A 20,631-nucleotide genomic window follows, 5' to 3' on the forward strand; every position below is an offset into this window, starting at 1 on the left:
GAGAACAACGACCCATTATTCTTCGTTTTTCACATGCAAATAAATGGTCTACGTATACTCTTTCAGGACACGCTCTAATTCTTGTCCCGAAGCTAAAACAAATAATACTTTTCAGCCTAAGACAAATACTGGAGAGAGATGACTCCCATGCTCCCATCTTCTCTTTCCAGTACAATAAAGGAAGAATCATGCAGGAATGTGGTAATCTATAGAAATATGCTCAGGGCTTCTATTTCAAAGGCACTTCCCTTCAACTTGGTCTGCTATCAATTTTCTCTAAATCGGGAGGATAATGCCTGAACTCTCTTGCTCCAGGAACAACTCCTCCTCAACCGCGCGAGAAAGGGCCCAATAAAGCTCCACAGCGAGGAGCGCTGTCGAAACCAGTAACAGACAGTTACGAGGCGGACTTCAACATGACCCACTTCTGCTGGGGAAAGCAGAGCTTTGTCTGTCCTGAAAGCTTGTCTGTCAGTGCTCGGCAGGTAATTCAATTAGAGGTTTTACTCAGAATTTGGCTGCGCTTTCCCTCTGACTAAGCCAGCCCCGCGACTCCACCACGCTATTGTAAGCACAATCTGCTATTGAGAGGGGACGGGGGCTGCAGCGGGTACATCTATCTTCTTTTAATTTTCCGCAGAGAAGGATGGAATTAATAAAGTGAGTTTGCTAAAACACGACAACATGTTTCCAGTTATAAATCACTGAGGAAGAGACCTTTCTTCCCCTCTTCCAGATAAGATCTCCGACTTTGCCTACTTTTTCAGATCATCTCTTCGTAGCACTCACAAAGCAGAGACAGGATTCGGAAGGGTGGCCGGATCCTCCACGACCACATGCTACCAACGCTCTCGAGAAATGACAAAAATCGCAGCAATGAGGGCCACATACTTTCCTCCCCGCGGACTTGCTTCAAGTGGTTTCTTTGTTCGGAAAAGCAGCTGACATCAATCAAAAGGCACATGGCTTAAAATGAGTTTGGGACATGCCGAAAGTGACAAAGAGGCAGCCGGCAGCGCACATGCCTCCTCTCGTCTATCTTCCTCTTCATGGCGAGCTCAAAGACAGTGCTCCATATGAGGTGAGAGGAGTCAAGCTCCGAAGTTCTTCTGCATAAACTTCCTTATTTACAAAGTTACGGATCCTTGCGGATCTCCTGCAGAACCTCCACGTTCGAGTGCTAAGGGACGTCAGACACTAAAGGTTCTCCACTGCCACTATTCAACTCCTGTTGAAACTCTTAATTTGAAGGCAGACTACAGAGGAAAGATGTTTTTGGCCCTCTGCATCTCTCCTGGTCTCCCCGACAAGCAGTTAAGACATGGGAACAGCTGGCTTTGCTGTAGGCTCTCATTAAATCAAAGTTGGGAAGACTCCCCCTACTGACATTAGCAGTAACAAGTGTGTTATTTAGGGCATAATATTTTACACTCTGTGGTTTGATCCCGGAAATGGTGTCCTTCCTGTGGACCTCATATGTAGCAAATGAACATACTACAAACACACTGCACACAGGTGACTCCAGCTCATTACAAAGCCCACGGGGTCTCAGTCACCACGAGGTCATGGGAGAGGCACCGCCGGCACATGGCGCTCTTCTGAGCGGAGACGAAGGTCCCTCAAACTCCCTGAGCTTGAGTGTCATATGCTTGATTTCAACATGACGCTTCAAGATGAGCAGGCTCAAAATAATATCAAATGTAACTGTTCTGAGAGTCTTTTTTTTTATTTCATGGAGGTTTTTCAGATATTTATTGAGGAAAACTAACCCCCAACATTAAGAAAAACTAAACAAAAGCAAATGTTGACCTATAAGAAAACTTATCTGCTCACAAACGAGACATGAGCTTTAGCTATTGTATAAACAGCGTTCTTCAGTGAATTAAAGATACTCAGTGTACTTCCGTAAGATGGGAACTAAAAGGCTTATTCCCAACAGGCCCCCCCTCGTCACTTAGTCACCTACCACCCAGAAAGCTGCAATAGCGATAGGACTGATCCCTTATGATGCTGGTTGACTATTTTCCTCCAATCCTTTGGGACATTTGTGGACAAATGATCTTTATCCATGACATAGTTTGTAAATTCATGTGTAAACTACAGTAGCCCAACCCATGATTTCTAGGCCTACCCAGCCCATGGAATATAACCACAACTCTCTGGAACGACTAACCTGTGGGAACCCAAAAGTGTGAGCCTATATCACCTTGTCTGAAAGTCAGAGAGTTTTACCTTAGTTTTGTTCTTTTAAAGTTGTTAACAACAGGTATGGCTACAAAACAGATATCCTGACCAAGGGTGTGGTTACTTGGTGTTTTGGACATTAAGATGGTCCACAGAGGTAGATCTGCTCCCTCGTGACCAGTGGTCCGAGAATTCAAGCATACTTCTGCTCCTTCTTTTGAAATAGGAGGTTTGACTTAGGGAGTGACTGCCTGCAGTATACTTGGTAGGATGGTGTTCACTGCCCCAAATATCAAATTCTTTGCTCAGGAATCAATGGCTCAATGTCTCAAGTATTGGAGCAAGTAACTGCTTCTGGTTGTTCTTTGTATCATGTTAAAGCTGTGTGTTGCCTTCTCCCCCACTTTTGTATTGGGGTATAAAAGTGTATGGAAAAGAAATGTGGGTGGAATTCAATATCGAGTATTGGCTGAGTTGCCCTCCCGGTACCATCCTATGTCTCTGTGCTTCTTTCTTATCTCTGTTAACCTTTTATCTAACATTTCTAATCCTCATGCCCCTACCCTGGAATGTACCAACCCACCGTGGCTAGACTGTGTGTGTCAGAAGTTATCCCCAAAAGGTGACTCACAACACCAACCTAAAAGTTGACCTTTGCTAGGCCCTAGTCAATTGACTTCCTTATGTTTTTGCACTGAAACACAAAACCAAAAAAATATATAAAATTATATCCCACATATTACCAAAACTTCCTTTACTTATTGAATTTTTTTTTTAAAAATGAGATTGCAGTTTACTCTATGTTAAATTTGTGATTTCTGCCACCTGTACTCCTTGGCTTCCAGAGGGTAGAGACATTAATTCTGTTTTAAATATAGATGGTTAGCCATCAGTAGTCTTGGAAGGGACTAGGCAATTTGTAAATAGTGTTTTCCTTGTCATAAGGAAACAGATGGCAGAGGGCAGAGCACTAAAACCACAAAATGACATTAATTAAAATGTATAATATTCTCACAAGTCAACGCAGAAATCAAATCCTCTCGGGATCAGTAATAAGCAAAAGATAGAGCCATTGGTAGATGTGAAAGATGGAAAACCTCCATTCTGCCAGAACTCTGTCGGGAAGGGAACTAATTAACGCCAAGGCCTCAAATTCCAGAAAAAAAAATATTATTTTGTAACAACCACCACTAACCTTACTTTAGTCAAAGTCTCTCTATAACTTTATAGACACAAATTATAAACAGTCATATGTACATTTTTTTTGGAGTTGGGAAGTTGGGAGTAGGGACAGAGGAACCCACTAAAACAAACAAATCCTTCCATTCTACCATCTTAGCCACTACTCATGAACCTGACCATAGGCCCCATTTCTGCAACGTACCAGTCAAAACACTGAGACGCCTAATGGAATACTAGCCGAGATTCTCTGGTCTTTTGACTTCAGAATACAACCCTAATATGGCAGTGAGGGTCTCTCCTTCATTCACGATCTCAGAAGCCCCAAGTGTAAGCATTCCTGAAGCCTCATTCCCTTGGTTTTTTTGGTGCTCAAGCAAGCTTGGCTCGGTGTATTTAGTCAATGAGGCACCTGTGAGAGGCCACATTCCTAGTCCCCAAGTAAGTCCTTATAAATGTGATATTTAGCACTGAAAATGTGCTATTCACACCTCAGGCCACTAACAGTCTACCCATCTAGACACAGCAAGTGTGCACCAGCACCATGCTTGACATGGGTAGCTTCTGCCATCGTTCTCAACGTTCCCAACAGGCTTCCGTTAATCCCCCAGTCTCCCATCTCTTTTCCAACATCCCATCCCCTTGAGTGTGGGCTGAGTTTAGTTTCTTGCTCCCAATGAACAAAACACAACAAAAGTTGGGACTTGTCATCTCCATGATTGTGTTCCAAGAGTTGTTGACTTCCTTCTTTCAAAGCAGGTAAAGCAAGGTGCCATATTGTAAGATTCCAAGCGGAGAGGCCTATGCAACACAGACGCTTCCCGTCAGGAAATTGATGATCCTTAGAAAACCAGGATCTGCATGTTGCTAACACTCACGTAAGTGGGCGAGAAAGAGGGTCCTTCTTAGCCTTCTTAGCTGAGCCTCGAACTCACTGCGGTGTTGGGAGCTGAACCTGGATTCCCAACTTTCATCTCTAATTTGGCTGCTTTAGACAAAATAAGACGGGTTGAGCCAACCTATCATTCAAGAATTTACTGATGTACTTTATAAACAAAACCATGTGACCCCACGCTTTCTCAGGACTGAGTTCTGATTGACTGACGAAGGCATGGCAGCACCCCCCACTCAAGGATGGCCATGCCCTTGCTCCACAGAGCCGTTCTTCACTCCCCATTCTGCGCTGTGCCTGGAGACCTGGATTGTTCACTACTTAGACAAACCTGGGAGAGAGGTGATTGTAAAGTGTCTGTTAAAGAAATAGTTGCTCCTACTCTAGCATTTTTTTAAAATGTTTTTCATTTTCCTCCTCATGCCTCAGTTCAATGCCAAATTACTGGGTGAACCTAAGTGAGTTTCGAAATAAAATGTGAACTTGAATGAATTGTAACAGAAAGAGAGAGTGTTTCTCATCAGATGGAGGAAACAGAATAGAAGAGTGAGTTCGAAAAACACCCGAAGTGAAAAAACTTGAAAAGCAACTTCAAAGTCTTCTGATGACCCAAACATGTCTACTAGGGGTCTTCAATGTGCAGCGTCCCATTAAATATAAACATTATGAAAGTTGAGCTGCTCAGACGGTCCTGGGTAATTAAAGAAAATGTTCTCCGAGACCCAAAGGTTGGCCAGGAGAAGGGCGGGACTCCTGGATTTAGTTTCTTTCAAATATTCAGGTCCAGTGCTGCGTCATCATTTACCACCCCTGGCTAACCTCATTCTGTCTCTAATCTTACATCCACAGGCCACAGCCCCCCTTTCCGAATCCACGTCAGTCTGGATACTTTGGGAAATTTTACTCCTAGAGACAGCTAGCCACTTTCTCCTCTTGAAGGGAGTGCGTGTGGGTGAGAGCATTAAAAATGTACTTTTCCATTACGTTTGCCACGGGCAGCGGCTCTCAATTCGAGCAAGTCAAAAGAAGAGACAGGCTATTAGCCGTCAGCAGGACACAGTTCTTCCCCTGTAGGTTTTCCTTACAGCTCAACATAGAACACAGACACATGCAAATTAGACAGGTAAAGCCAGGATTAAGCACACTATTCCTTCGACGAAAAGAAGAAAAAAAAAATCCCATTTGAATCCAGAGTGGTACTGGAAATGTTTCCCAGAATTTAATGAATCAATAAAATCCATTTTGTATATGTGGGGAAAGGGTGGGGAGCAGAGGTGGTGGGAATTTGAGGGAGACTAACCAGAGCCATATGGGAGCCCCAGAAAATGGTTACCAGACACACAGACACAGACAAAAATAAAAAAAAATAAAAATTAAAAAAAAAAACAAGTTAGGTCTCAGAATAACAAAGCAACAATTTGCAACTTAGCTACCTGACATTTTATTTATATATATATATATATATATACATATATATATTCAATTATCATATTAAAACAACAAAACAAAACAAAAAACTACCAGTTAGGACAGAATACATATATTTTGCTTCTTATAGACCAGACTTAAGAGAGACACTGGTGTGACCTGGGCTTGAACCCAGGGCCTCCGCATATTGGGACAATGTTCTACCAAGGGGCAATACCCTACCCCAAAGGCCACCTTGCTGCAGTCACTTGGTTTATGGAGCTCCCACCTGAAGAGCAACCTCGGGAGCTGCCTAATTTAACTACACATTTCACCTCTTGTATTTGCAGCGGCTCAGTCTTAACTGACAAGTCAAGGTCAAGGCCCTGATGCAAACACTGGAAAGAAGGTTATTGAGTTTAAAGACCCGAGAGAAAGTGAAAATACCACGCACATATCAGACTCTTTAATACAGCGCTGGGACTATTTCTTTTATACAAACTAGAAGGTGGGAAGGGATATGTTTCCCACAATGTAACAAGAACGATTGAAAAAACACACTCTCTAAGTTAAAACTTGGTTTCAACACCAGGGGACTGTAGGGGAAAGAATAATTAGAGTAAAGTTCGGGGCGAAGAAGAGAAAATAAATTCCAGCTGGACAGCAGGAGAAAAAAGCAAGCTTGGAAGGAAGGCTGTGCTCACCTTGCGCCTGGCCTTGACCTGGCTTCCTAACCCTCAGGCTAACTTCTCACCACAGACCAGCTAAAATCCTGTGCAAAATTCCAGCAGCTACAACTCAGTAGATCAATTACTGTTCTTAGAGAACTTAAGTGACAAAGACAAAGTCTGTTCCCCTGATTTCTGGGATACAAATGAGGCAAAATGATGCTTATGTACACAGCTATGTGACTTGTGAGCAAACTTCTACAAGACCTTCAAAGTTCAGTGACACTCTGTTTCTGCTACAGAGGGGCTCAGCTCTCCCCATGACTTGGTCTTTACTGAGTAATACCAACCTGGAGTTTGGAGTAGTATTTTTAAAGGTCCCTAAGAGAAGCATTTTTGCTTAAGAAAAAAAAATTTGTTTTTACAACAGTTTAACTAACTCCCAGCCTGTGATTCTAGACTTCAGCCTCTCTTTGTGAATGGGAAAATCTACTCCACTTAGGCACAGAAGGAAAAGATAGCGTTTAGATAGAATTACCTTTAAAATCTAGACATGATGGAGCTGTCAGCCTTACTATTAGCTGTTAGCTCGTTTTGTTCATGCGAAGCCACTGAACATCCTTCGGCACTTAGAACACAGCTGGTGTCACAGCAAGTCTCAGAAAGCACCCTGACCAAGCCTCAGAGTTTAAAGGACCATCCATGCCTCATAGGTCAGATGTTCCGCCCCTTCCTACTTGTGGTAACTTCAGTGCGCCTGCTATACTAGATAGGCATCATCTGACAAAAATAAGCAAGCAAAAGCATGAGCAGCAGAGCCCTTGGAAAATTTTTCTTCAGCTGGAAGCACATAATAAAGGTAATAGCAACAACAACAACAACAAAAAAAAAGAAAGAAAAAACAAGCCCAAATAAAAGGCAGAGTTCCTGGAATCTCACAAGAAGAGTAATTTATACTTTTCCTTCCCTGTAGATTTCTTGCATACCTATCATCCACCCACCCACCCATCTACCAACCCACAAACCCATCCATCCATCCATCCATCCATCCATCCATCCATCCACCATCCATCCACTCACCCACCCACCCACCCACCCATCCATTCATTCATCTACCCACCCTTCCATTCATCCACACAACCACCTACCCACCCACCCACCCATCCCCCACCTATTCATCCACCCATCCATCTATCCATCCAGCATGAAGCACTAATAAAGTATGAATATGATTACTAATTAAGTTATCAAGTTAATTCAAAGATTGGTGGGGGCAATCCTTCTGTATATGTGTTGCTTTTATTGGTTAATAAAGAAGCTGCTTTTGGCCAATGGCTTAATAGAACATAGCCAGGCTGATATATGGAGAGAGAGAAAGAGAGAGAGAGAGAGAGAGAGAGAGAGAGAGAGAGAGAGAGAGAAGGCAGAGTCAGAAAGAAGCCATGTAGCCCCGCCAGAGAGAGACACTGAACAGAACCTTCCTGGTAAGCCACAACCATGTGGTGATATACAGATTAATAGGAATGGGTTAAATTAAGATGTAAGAGCTAGTTAAGAAGAAGCTAGAGCTAATAGGCCAAGCAGTGATTAATTAATACAGTTTCTGTGTGGTTATTTCGGGGCTGAGCAGGCAGAAACAAGCAAGTGGACTCCTACAACAAAGGATATTCTCAGAACAGGGTCACTATTTCTTCGAGCCTCTTGTAACATCCCTCTTACCACAGACACCTGTGTTAAAGGTCCTAGGGAGAAACGGGGTTTAGGGATGTCAATGCAGGCACAATAATGCTCAGCTTTCTCTCAGATGCATGCATTTTGGCCTTTCTTCGTGGCTTTGAGGCAGCTGCTTAATCTGTCTAGGCCTCAGTTTCCCAGAGACCCTCCCCTTCCCAAGAGATTTAATTATCACCCACTTTAAAGGGCATGTATAGTTTCCTAATTCACTTGGGAGTTCAGGTGGCCTATCCTTACAGATCTAGAATAATATCCCATCTAAGATTCATAGCTACTGATTTGTTTTCTTTCTTCTTCAGCAAGACAATTCCCAAAGTAAGGTCCTAACTGGGGCCTTCTAAGGTCTCTAGTGGTGGTGATTGCTCTTCTCCAATACTAATCTCTCTCTCTCTCTCTCTCTCTCTCTCTCTCTCTCTCTCTCTCTCTCTCTCTCTCTGTGTGTGTGTGTGTGTGTGTATGTGCACATGTGTGTCACTGTGCACTAAGGACAGGGGGATACTTAGAAAATGAGAAACAGCATTAAAGCACCTCTTGTTTTTGAAAAGCATATGAACATTGAGTTTGTTTGTTTGCTTCCCATTGATTTTAAGGTTGTGAGTATGCTATTAAATTTGAGGCCTGGGAGACAAAAGATGGAACTATGGATTCTTCAGAGGAGCAGCCAGGGTGGCACTTAGACTCCCTTTGTACTTGAAAGGCTGGGGCCAAAAATAGCACCAAAGAAATCAGCCTGAAGTGGACGCAGATACCTTAGCATGTCCTCAGCTGCCCAGATGTGGACGCAGACACCTTGGCATGTCCTCAGCTGCCCAGATGTGGACGCAGACACCTTGGCATGTCCTCAGCTGCCCAGAAGTGGACGCAGATACCTTAGCATGTCGTCATCTGACCAGATGTGGCGCTACTTCACCAAGGCTACTGTAACTCCAGTCTTAGTGCTCTTTTGTAATCTCTAGGCAACCACCTATTCGCACAAATCAGTGAATTCTTTGCTTATTTTTTTTTTTAACCAGTAGGCCATGTTCTCCATATCTATTGCTTCTGATGGGACTGAAGGTAATACAGGCAGGAATACCCACGGGCTCAGGCAATAGGCTACTGTTGGGGAATATTATTTTAATTGTGTAAAGATGTGTTTTATTTCTTTAAGCTGTGGAATATTACTTTAACTGTCTAAAAATGTGTCACATTTGTTTATGCTGTAGAATACTACTTTAAGCGTGTAAAGGTGTGTTTCATTTCTTTATGCTGCATGTGTTTAACGATGTAAGGGTCTGTGTTTAATTATGTGGAGATGTGTTGCACTTGTTTCGCCTTGGCCGCTTAAGGCACCCGATTGGTCTAATAAAGAGCTGAACATCCAATAGCTAGGCAGAAGAGGGATAGGTAAGGCTGGCGGGCAGACAGAATAAATAGGAGGAGAAATCTAGGCTTGGGAGAACAAAAAGGAGAGGAAAGAAATCGAGGAGAAAAAGGGTGACATGCCTGGGGCAAGAAGCCTGGCAGCTGCCAGCTAACCAAACATGCGAAGCAGTGAAAGTCAGACATACAGAGGGAACGAAAAGTTAAAAGCCCCAAGGCAAAAGGTAGATACAGAGAAACAGGTTGACTTAAGTTAAAACAGCTAGCCAGAAATGAGCCTAAGGTAGGCCAAGTATTCATAACTAATAAGAAGTCTCTGTGTGTCATGATCTGGGAGATATTTGGTGGACAAAAAAGAAAACCTTGTATAGGATACTAATGAGACTCAAGACAACAGTGTTCTCTCTGACAGGCTAAATTTTTACCAAGGAGGGAGTTGTTTAGGTACCAAGATTGCACAGTTTATTTCAAACCAGGAAAAAAAAAAAAAAAACCCAAGACTCTTTACTGGATTTTTTTTTTTAAGTTGACATAGTAACAAAAATCAAAGCTTGGGTCTCAGTTCTAGGCTATTCTGACTGTGTGTTCATGGAGACATGTCTAGGAAGGATGGCTGCACCCATCCAGCGGCCCGCAGCATAGCAGTCATGGTCTTCTGGGATCTGGTCCCAACCCTGATTTTCTTCTCTATCTCTCCGTCCTTTCTTCTCCTTTAATACGCATTAAGGCTGGTCCTGACAATGCTACCTCCAAAGAAATCGCTTTTCTAACTCACAGGGCCTTCCTTTTGCTTCTCAAAGTGCTCTTCATGGTGCTTAGGACATTTGTTTCCGTCTCCATCCCCACATGTGCTACCTCAGAACAGGCTACTGCACCTCTTCTCTGTTTTTACAGTCGAGATGCAGTTCCACAAGAACAGGGGCCGTGCTAGGTGTTCAGAAGTGGTAGTCTACTCCTTTGTTCGTAGAGAGTATTCATTGAAGATCTGAGGACAAGGGTAGAGGATAGGAAAAAAAACAGTCTGCAGCAAAGCAATGTGCTAGTCAACTGTGAAACAAAACAGTTAAGTAGGGGGAAAAGGGGGGTCATAGTAAATGCTCCCCAAATAAATAATGAAAGAAAAAATTCTTTTGGAAAGCTCCTCTCCCTTCGCTATGTGCTCTTTCTTATGGAATGACCTTTGAAACTATGATTTACAGTCAGTGAACTACAGAGATACAATAGAATTCAAATAAGTAGTATTTTAAGCTCCATAAATGTGTAGTCCCAAGAAATAAGTGAAGGGACCGTGGGTATCTTTAAAGACAATGATATATCTAATCTAAAGGACAGACTGGGTAAAAAGAGGCGGCACGCCCTTCTAGTGAGCAGAGGAATAGAAAGTAAGGTGAAACTAGAATCCAGGTCGCCACCCGCTTCTTGAGGAAGTGTTCAAAGCAAAGGTGATGCTGGAGGATGCAGACCTGGGTGAGGAGTCAGCCTGCTCCACTCACTCAGAAGCATCAACAGGATCTCAGATATCACATTAGGCTGTAACCCCAGAAACTCCACTGAAGGTTCTAGCAACCCTTTAGCCAGAATTAAGCTATAGGCATTTTTTAAAAGAATTTTTAAGAAATCACAGAATCAATACTATGTATGAATACAAAAATTAAAAAAAAAATCAGCCAATTTGAGTCACAATTTAGAGATGTAAATCTAAGTTAAACGCTATGATGGAAGGGCCAGGTCCACACCTATCATCTCAGTAGTTGAGAGGCTAAAGCCAGAGAATCTGAAATTCAAGGTAATTACCAGCTACACAAGGAGTTTGAGGCCATGGGATCCTGCCTCAAAACTAAAATAAAAACATATACAATGGGGAAATTATTTAGATTTGTGACCAACTTGATGTGGGATTCCGCTCTGTATGCTATAAATACCATCGATGAATAAAGAAACTGCCTTGGCCTGTTGATAGGGCAGAACTTACATAAGTAGGAAAAACTAAACCGAATGCCAGGAGAAAGGAGGCGGAAGTGAAAGAAGCTATGGAGCCCTGCCAGAGACAGAAGCCTGGTCAGAATCTTGCCGGTAAGCCATAGCCATGTGCTGATACACAGATTAATAGAAATGTGTTAAATTAAGATGTAAAAGCTAGCCAATAAGAGCTAGAGCTAATGGGCCAAGCAGTGATTTAAATAATATAGTTTCTGTGTGATTATTTCGGGTCTGAGCTGCTGGTTGGCAGGGAAACAAACAAGCGTCCTCCTCACAACACCAACTGAAATCCTAAGTTTAAAACAGTGAAGCCTGACTGGTGAAACATTTTAAGAGGATGAAGAATATATTTTCAAAGGTGACAGAACATATGAAATATATTCCAACATAAAATCATTGAAAAGACATATGTTAGTTTTGCCTCTGGAATAAGATTAGGAAGAATTATTTTTCAAAATTTATTAACTTTGAAAAACAAACTTTGAATCCAAAGTAATACTCTACATGGGCAAAAGCTACTTTTCTGGTTTGGCATGAACACATGTCTATAATTCCAGCCCTTGGCAGCTGAGGCAGGTGACCACTTCAAGTTTTAGGTGTCACATGAGCCAGGACTACTTGGCCTCAGTCTCGAAAGCAAAGCAAACTGAAAAAGAAGGGGAATAAGAGATGGCTTAGTGGGTAAAGGTTCTTGCTACCAAGTTCAATGACCTCAGTTCAATTCCTGAGACCCACATGATAGAGGAAAGCCAATCCCACAAGCTGTCCTCTGACCTCCACATATGTGTCATAGCATATCCCCGTCTCTCTTCCTCAAGATGCAATAAGTTTTTTTTTAAATAATAGAAGTTACTTTCCCATGTTCCAAGAGTTCATACTGAAGAGGTTGTACTGTCCCCTCCAGAGAAGCCTTCTATGACCAGCCAATTGAAAGCTGTCTCCATTTTCCTATGTGACCACCTCCAACTTGCTATAGGTCCCAACATGATGGCCTTGTTGTCTAGTTTTTGTCTCATTCCCCAGCAAGTTGGCAGCCCCAAAAGGTGAGACTAATTTGGTAATTCTGTTTATCTGCCATAGGGCCCACTTGATGACAGACTAGGAAGTTTCTAGAACCTAACACAGTCCTTGGCATCAGGCAGTCATCCCGAATTATTTCTGCAGGAATGAGTAAACAAAGTAAAAGCTGAATGAATCAGAAAAATTAGTTACCCACGTGTTCAAAGGTCTGAATGCTTCGGATGAATCTGCTGCGTTCTACCCTCCGCTACTATGACTTTGATAGCATCCTCACAGTCAAGGAGCAATCTCATCAACAGCAAGGCCAAAACTTCTCCCACTTGATTGCTTGCGGCCAACTTTCAGAGACTTATTCACTGCTTGTTTTGCCAGGAAGTCCTGGTTTAGAAAGCAGATAGTGCACAGATGGTAGCAAGATGGATAATAATGGGTCAATAAGGAGGAATTATAACTTTCCCATCTTAGTACATTAAGTAAGTCAACGGTGTGCTTTTGAGGGAGTTTAGTATGCGGAGCTTGCAGAATGGAGAAAAAGATCAGCATCTTTCACAATATGTTTTTCTTCTTTTTTTTCCCCGTTATTTGTGAGGGTAACCTAAAGCAAGTATTCTGTGCAGTTATATGTTTACTAATTTATATGTCTATATGGTTATATGCCTATATGGTTAAAGACAAGGAAGCACTGATTTGGGGAAGGAAAAGGGCTGGATATGGGAGGGGTAGGATAGAACATGTGTAATTATATTTTAGATTTCAAAAAATCATTTAAATAGCAAGCATTCTACCTACTAATCATGATGCGTTGTTAAGTTTTAAGTCAATTGTTTAATAACAATGTGTTGTTTATGTCTTGAGAAATTATTTCTGTTTCAAAGTTGGCCCCACGTGTTGCACAGAGGATATTTTCTGTAATTTATGACATTTGAGGTGGGGGGAGACTTTTCCTTTGTTTTGTGGACGAAAACTCCCGAGTCAACTTATCTTTTTAATCTAAGGGGTCTCAGTTGAAGTTGGCTTTGAAGATTGTTAATTACAAAGCTCAACAGGGGTTTTTCCTTATGTGGTATAAGTCATATTTCTTTTCATTAACCCCAGTTTTAGAAGAGATTAAAAAGTCTGAATAGAAACAACTTAAAAACCGAAGAAAGGCTTCTCCCCTGTGATACCTTCAGACACTTCAAGCGCGGCCTTCCCCACACTATCTAATTGCAATCTGTGGCTTTGGGAAGGAAGGGTCAAATGTGTGCACTCCGAACTTCCCCGCTCCACGATCTTGCAGGGAGATGAGAAATCGGTACATTTTTTTCCCCTCTTTCTGTACTGGGAAATTTTATGTCAACCTGGGTTTCAAGGAAATCAGGATTCTGAAGGGCCATCCTGCCAGCTGCTTTTTTGTGGGGCCAAGTCACCGAGTTCACATTCTGTCTTTCTGGTGAAAAGATCATTACCAGGCGGCTCCAGGGAAGTCGGCCCTCCTGGAAGTGCGCTCCTTTGTTATGAATATGGAACAGATGGAGCCAAATCTATCTGCTCTGTAGGAACAAAAACACTTACAACCCAGCGCTCTCTATTAAAGACTCTACTTAGCTCCTTTATACCATCGGCTTTCTGTGCACTGCTGTGAGGTTTTGACTTTATAGAAAAAGGCACTTCATAAAAGCAACAGTTCTTACTCTAAACCAAAGTGGCCTAAGAACTAAAGAAGATGAATGCATGGTTTCACCCACAGGGCTCCTTGGAGATATGGAGATATTCAATTAGGAGTGTGTGTGTGTGTCATGTATGTATGTGTGTGTATGTGAGTGGAAGAGTGTATTCAGTTCTGGTAAATGTCTGCATTAAAACATGGAAATATAGAGGAGAGTGATGAAGATGTCATGTTTCCCATTACAAGGATGGCATCTAATTGCGCCAGCATAATAAAATGCCAGGATTTAATTTTCTATGTCTGCAAGGCTAGGAAGGGGCTGTCTTGCACAGAGAGAGAGAGAGAGAGAGAGAGAGAGAGAGAGAGAGAGAGAGAGAGAGAGAGAGAAATATGACTAGGCACAACAAAATCATGTGGGTAAGCATAATTAGTAATTATGACTATACCACAGGATAGGGTCGGTGTGATGAGTCTTCACTATGAAAAATAGTCACAACTGTGTTCAGCATCATGCCGGGTTGCCTTCATACAATGAACTACCTGAACATGGCAGGTAAAACCAGCACATGCACGTATTTATCATGCTGATGAGCCAAAAGACATCCAAGACCACCCTGATCATGAGCTGCTGTTGGTATATGGGTCGTAGGCTTCTGGGTGTAGCCACAGAATCAAATGGTCACCCGCAACCCCCATTGAAAGCAACAGGGAAGGGAGGGCCTGGCTCGTTTGATTACATTTATTATACTGATACATTGAAAGTCTGGCTGCCTCTTCGGAGATAATTGAAAAAAGAAATTCTGTGGCAGGATGCTTTGATTCTGACTAAATCAAGTCTCCGGGCAAATTTCCTCCCGCCAGTGGAAGCACAGCTTGCCTCAAGTCGTAACCTTTGTGGGAGGAAAGGAACTGGCCTTGAAGCAGGATCATGAAGCAGATGTTTTATGCCAAATCAGAGTCTGGGGATACGTAGGCTACTGCTAATAAAACTCTTCTTCTGTCTGCTCAATCATTTCAATTCCCTGCAGTGTGAAATATGAACTTGCCAACAAATGGCCAGCATGCTGTGCGTCCCAGCAGGGGGGAAAAGCACCACAGCTGTGCCAGAGACTGGAGAACTCCAGGCGCGCATGACATGTTCATTAGTCCCCTGGATGGCCAGGGCCTGATCCAGGCAGGTCTCCAGAGCCATCCACAGGGAAGCAGAAGCAGTGGTTACTACACCCAAAAGACTTAAAGACACCATTTCCACAGACAGGAGATGCGAACTTTGAGCTCTTCGATGACCTCAGGAGGTTAATCTTAAAAAACAAGAAACCAAGGGCAGATCTTCATTGCAAATAGGAAGAAAAGAAAAGAAGAAAGGCTGCCAATGATTACAATGTTCCTCTTGACTCTCCTAACAGTCTACTCCCTGAGCACTAAAATAGAAAATATTTTGATCCTCAAAACAGCCATGCGAGATGGAAATACTTTAGATCCCGTGTACCAGAAGGATGAAGGCGCAGGAACAGACCGGCGCACCTGTCGCATGGACGACTAGTTCATTCTAGGATACTAGCCCTCTAGCCCGTTCTCCTCACAGTTTCCCAATGATAAAACAGTGAATTCCTCTAAACTGAAGTAAAATTATACCAGCGGGTTTCAATGTGAGGTCCCCTGTAGCATACAGAGCCCACACATTCCTAACACCCTCATGAGTCAACTCTAGAACATCCATATATACATACCCATGTATGTATCCTAATCAATTATGAGACTTTGCAAAGGTTACTCATTGCTTCCTACTGCCGTGTTCGTTCACGTTTTAATCATGAGCTCCCTAAATAGAAATCATTTGCATCTGTAAACATGTCCTTGCAGTAGTATTTAGCAATATATTCTCTGTGAGCGCAGCTATTTAAAAAACAAAAAAAAAAAAAGTACGTGGGAGGGGGAACACAAGGCATTAGGAACAACAATCAAGGAGCAATGCAAAGGGCAAATTAAAGGCGAGAGAAACCTTGCAACCGCGTTATGGGATTCCCACTTGAGAGATGTTTGAAGTGTCTCAATTTTAAAATAGCTCAGAATCAGAGAATTTATTTTAGATGATGGATCTTAGGGCCTGCTACTCGTGCAATCTAACTTGTGACCTAAATCGCATGGGTTTTCAAGAGATGAAATGAGTTTGAAATAATTTACGACTCTGAAATGAGGCCAAATAAGTCCACATGGTTCAAGCTCGTAATGATACGCTATTATCACAGCCAATGGCGGCGTCTCATTAGTTTACCCTTCCTAAATGAATGCTGTAGTCAATAAATCTCTCTCGGAACAGCAACAAATGATTGTTTGAAGGAATTAAAGACAAGACTTATATTTTTATTTTAAGATTCTTTTGGCACCAATTACCCTGGAATATTATTTTTTCATAATGTTTCTTTTTCCCCACTTAACCGGACCACATACAAATTAAAAACATGAAATTATTTCTTAATTGACTTGGAGCTTGGTGGGAGGGAACCACATTGCAGGACACAGAATACCAATAATATTTTTTACAATAGTTATCATTTATCTACTATTTCCATGTACTAGGCACCACGCCAGGTTTATTACATTTAATCCTCAGCACATCTGTTTGAAGCAGGTATTATTCTTATTGGAGAAACAAGGAAACCGAGGCTCAGGGTAAGTCGCTAGCCAGTGTCACACATAGCTAAGTATATGGAAGAATGGATATTCAGTTCCAAGTTCTTTTGATGCCAAAACTATACAGCCTCAGTTTGTAGTATAAATCATATTTTCCTTCATGATTGCCCTTCTTCACATAGTTGTCCCATAACTTCCCAGAAGCTCCAAAAAGTCTTTCTTTAAAAGGCAAGGGGACAGAGAAGCATGGCGGAACTTGACTGTAATCCTATGTGTCTATAATAAGTCCTACTGGGAAAGCCCAGCAGAGTTTTGTCCACAGAGACATGCTTTGTACATATTTCCTAATCCAGTGCTTGTCATGAAAGAGCCTTTAAATATTACAAGGTCATGACTGATAAACTCCCAAATATACAAAGGCATCATGCTGTGGGGAGCGGGGGAGGGGGGGCAGGAATTCAGTGTTACAGAAGAATCAGGAGAGAGGTAGCGACAAGACTCGGTATGTGGCAACAGCTCTTGCTACTGCCAAGCCTGATGACCTAAAATTAACCCCTAGTACCCATGTGGTAGAAGGAGACTCCGAGTTGTCCTCTGACCTTGACCCATGCATCTTTGTGAGTGTGCATGAGTGCACGCGCACATGCGCACGCACACACGCGCACGCACACACACATACACATGCTCCAGTTTAGTGAAAATAAAGTAAAAATATTAAAAAGAAACAGAAGAAATCAGCAGTGTTTTTTATTATATATTTATTCCCCTGAGGGAAATTCCTGCGCTAGCCTTGCTAATGCTGAAGTCCGGGCACTCTCCTTGAGACTGGGTAGCTCTTGCCTGGTACCTATCTAGAGCCTTAGACAGGAAGAGACACAAACTAACATTGGGGCCTAAGATGTAAAAGAACAGGCAGAGCAGGATTGTCTCTTCTCCAAACCCTACCTGTGTAGATCCATATGAGGAAGGGGTCTATTGAGTTCACACCCACCTATGTACAAACAGAGAGTTGGGGTCTTTTCGGATGCCCTAGAAGATAAACGTAGAAGAACTACAAAGCCACTTTAAGTCTAGTAAGGCTGTGATTGCCCAAAAGCTGCAGCACAAATGACCTTCTATTTTTCTGTAGTGTTTGCCTGTACTGATGGTATTTGATCAATGAATGTCTTTTCGGTGGCAATTACATTTTTTTCTCTACCATCTCCCAGTTTTTGTTTTAATTGTTTAAGTATATGGTTCCCATGTAATAATAATAATAATAATAATAATAATAATAATAATAATAATAATAATAATAATAAAAGGATCTATGCCCTGAGATGAGCAAGTGGACAAAAGTTCAGAGAGACTCCACCAGAAGAAAAGAACCCTTCCTGGCTCCTATCAGAAGAGAATCAAGTCCCAAATATGCGCTGTGCACGACAGTGACTCACACTCGCCTTCACACACACTGGTCTGTATTTTCCACACTAGACACACTCACAGCGCTCTCTCCTTTGTTCCTCTGTTCACACTGCTCCATCCGGTCTTGAGAGCCTCCTCATGGACAAATCAGGCACACAACCCCCCAGACCTCTGTTGTGTTCCTGGTACCACAGCCTGGAAAATTCTCTTGGCAGACAGAAATGGGAATTTCTTCTGGGTTTCACCTTCAAATGCTAACTTTCGGAGAGGCCTTCCTTGACCACAAAGTGTAATGTATTTCACACATATCAATCTTTCTGTTCTCCACCTCCTTATTCTGTGTGTGTGTGTGCGCACGCACACACACACACACACACACACACAATTTCAAATTTATTTGTTGGTCTTTTGCAGCCCTTTCCTTACTTCCTATGTTCAGAAGTTCTATTAAAGCAGAACTTTTGTCCATTAGTATTTTTTCTGTAATATTCAAAGAGTTTGAAATACAGCCTGGCCAACTGTCTGTGAAATGAAGTAGAGAAGAAAAAAAAAAAGAATAAGTGAATGAAAGAAAGATCAGAGAAAAAATGCTTATTTGTCCAGTTTGTCCAGTGATCTATTATAAACACTTAAATCACATTTGGAGTAGAAGGAAAGAACTACACATATATTGCCTGTTATATATATATATATATATGTATATATACATATATATATATATATATTTATAAAATCACCGAATGAGCATGTGAAGTTCATGCAATGCAATTAGGTTCTTAAGTCTGCTATAAATATAAAAGTGGCTCATTTATCAAGAGCGGGGACTGCTCACATTCAATTAAGTCGCGCTAAAAATGTGTTTACATAAAGTACCTTTTGCAAAAGCTACAGCTAACCTGGTAGTAGTTGTTTAAGGTGTTGCCATGGAAGATGCGATTACAGAGCATCAACTGGGCCTGAGAAGGGTTTACTATTTCCTCAGTGGCCTTTCTTTGGAGTCATGCTGAGCAGCAGGCTCCGGCCTGAAAATACACCACAGAATGACAGGGGCCCAGAGGACAATTTCGTCTTCACCATCAGTATCCAAACAATGAGCACTTGGAATCCTGAGACCAACCAAGGCTTACATCACTGCATCATATACACCAGGTATGTCCACCACCTATTCAGCCTCGTGGGAGGGTAGGACAGAGATGTGGGAGGGGAGGACAGCCAACACTAAGGATAGAAAGTGCCGTATGGCAACCTTTATAAGCTAAACACACACACATACACACACACACACACACCATAAAAGAGTTTAATTGCAGTTGTGCTATTTATAGGATAATGTTCCTATACGAAGCCACAGATTGTCTAGTAAAAGGCCAGTGCCAGCTATGGGATACCCCTGTCAAGTTGTTGGTTGGTGGTATCCCAGAGATACCATGAACAATGCAGGCTACTACTATTGATCTTGATCTCTCACCAGAACCTATAACACCCCATTGCCTTCGACATCACACACTTAGCTACAGGGCGTGGGGGAACAAAGCTGATGGTGAGCGAAAGGATCTCTCCCTGCAGGATCGCTGTCATAATACTAGAAGGCGCTACGGGCTACTGGGGGAGAGGTCACCATCAGTCTTATCCAGCTGGGAACCCTAGGAAATAAAATAACCAGTAGAGGGGTTAAGAACTGGCCCTGGGTAATGCTTTGGGGGTGATCTACCACTTTCTGGTTGGATTGGGGGCCCACTCTACAGGAGGAAACACATGCCTGGCTGTAAATCTAGCCAAGAACTTATGGTTGGGAGCTTATGAGAGGCTCCAGAGGTTCACAGCTTGCTATTATTCCACTAAATGGATGCAATTATCAATGTGCTCTCTAAACTAGTATTTCTGTATCCATAGATTAACGCAGCTCTCAGAGCCTATCAGAGAGGTTTCTGTGTGCAGCAGGCAGAGGCATTGAGTACTAACTGAGGAGCTATGGACATCCCTATGGCTCCTTGGCCAGCCACGTTGACTAGGTAAGTTTCCGGCCAATGAAAAACCCAGTGTCAATGAGCAAAATGAATGCCTCCTGAGGGATAATACCTGAGACTGTACCCCACCCTGTACCTGCATGCACGTAACACATAGTGTACCTGTACACACACACACACACACACGGGCACACAAAAAGCACACACACATACACATGCACATACAGACATACACACACATACACATACACACATACACAAGCACACACATACACATGCACATACACACACACACATAAACACACACATGCACAGAGGACACAAACAGCAATAGAGTCTCGCCTCAGCACCTTTATTTAAAGTGTGGCACGCTCTGGAGAAAGAAATTGAACAGCAGCTCTGACTGGGACACACTTAGCAATGAAAAGACAAAAGTTCATCCAACTCTCTAGGACCAAACCGGAGCACAGTGACCATCCCCAAGTACTTTTCCATAACAACTTATGAGGAATTAAGTCCTTAATGAAATTGTTAAGGACAACTCAGCTGAAA

General features: G+C 42.4%; 1 protein-coding gene across 2 annotated transcripts in view; it reads right to left on the reverse strand.

Moving 5' to 3' along the window:
- Efna5 (ephrin A5) overlaps positions 1-20,631 on the reverse strand; it is a 278,621-nt gene that overhangs the window by 9,243 nt on the left and 248,747 nt on the right. The window lies entirely within an intron of this gene.

Source organism: Alexandromys fortis, unplaced genomic scaffold (assembly GCF_014885135.2).
Source record: "Alexandromys fortis isolate MF-2015 unplaced genomic scaffold, M_Fortis_MF-2015_v1.1 scaffold_61, whole genome shotgun sequence".
Taxonomy (NCBI): Eukaryota; Metazoa; Chordata; class Mammalia; order Rodentia; family Cricetidae; genus Alexandromys; species Alexandromys fortis.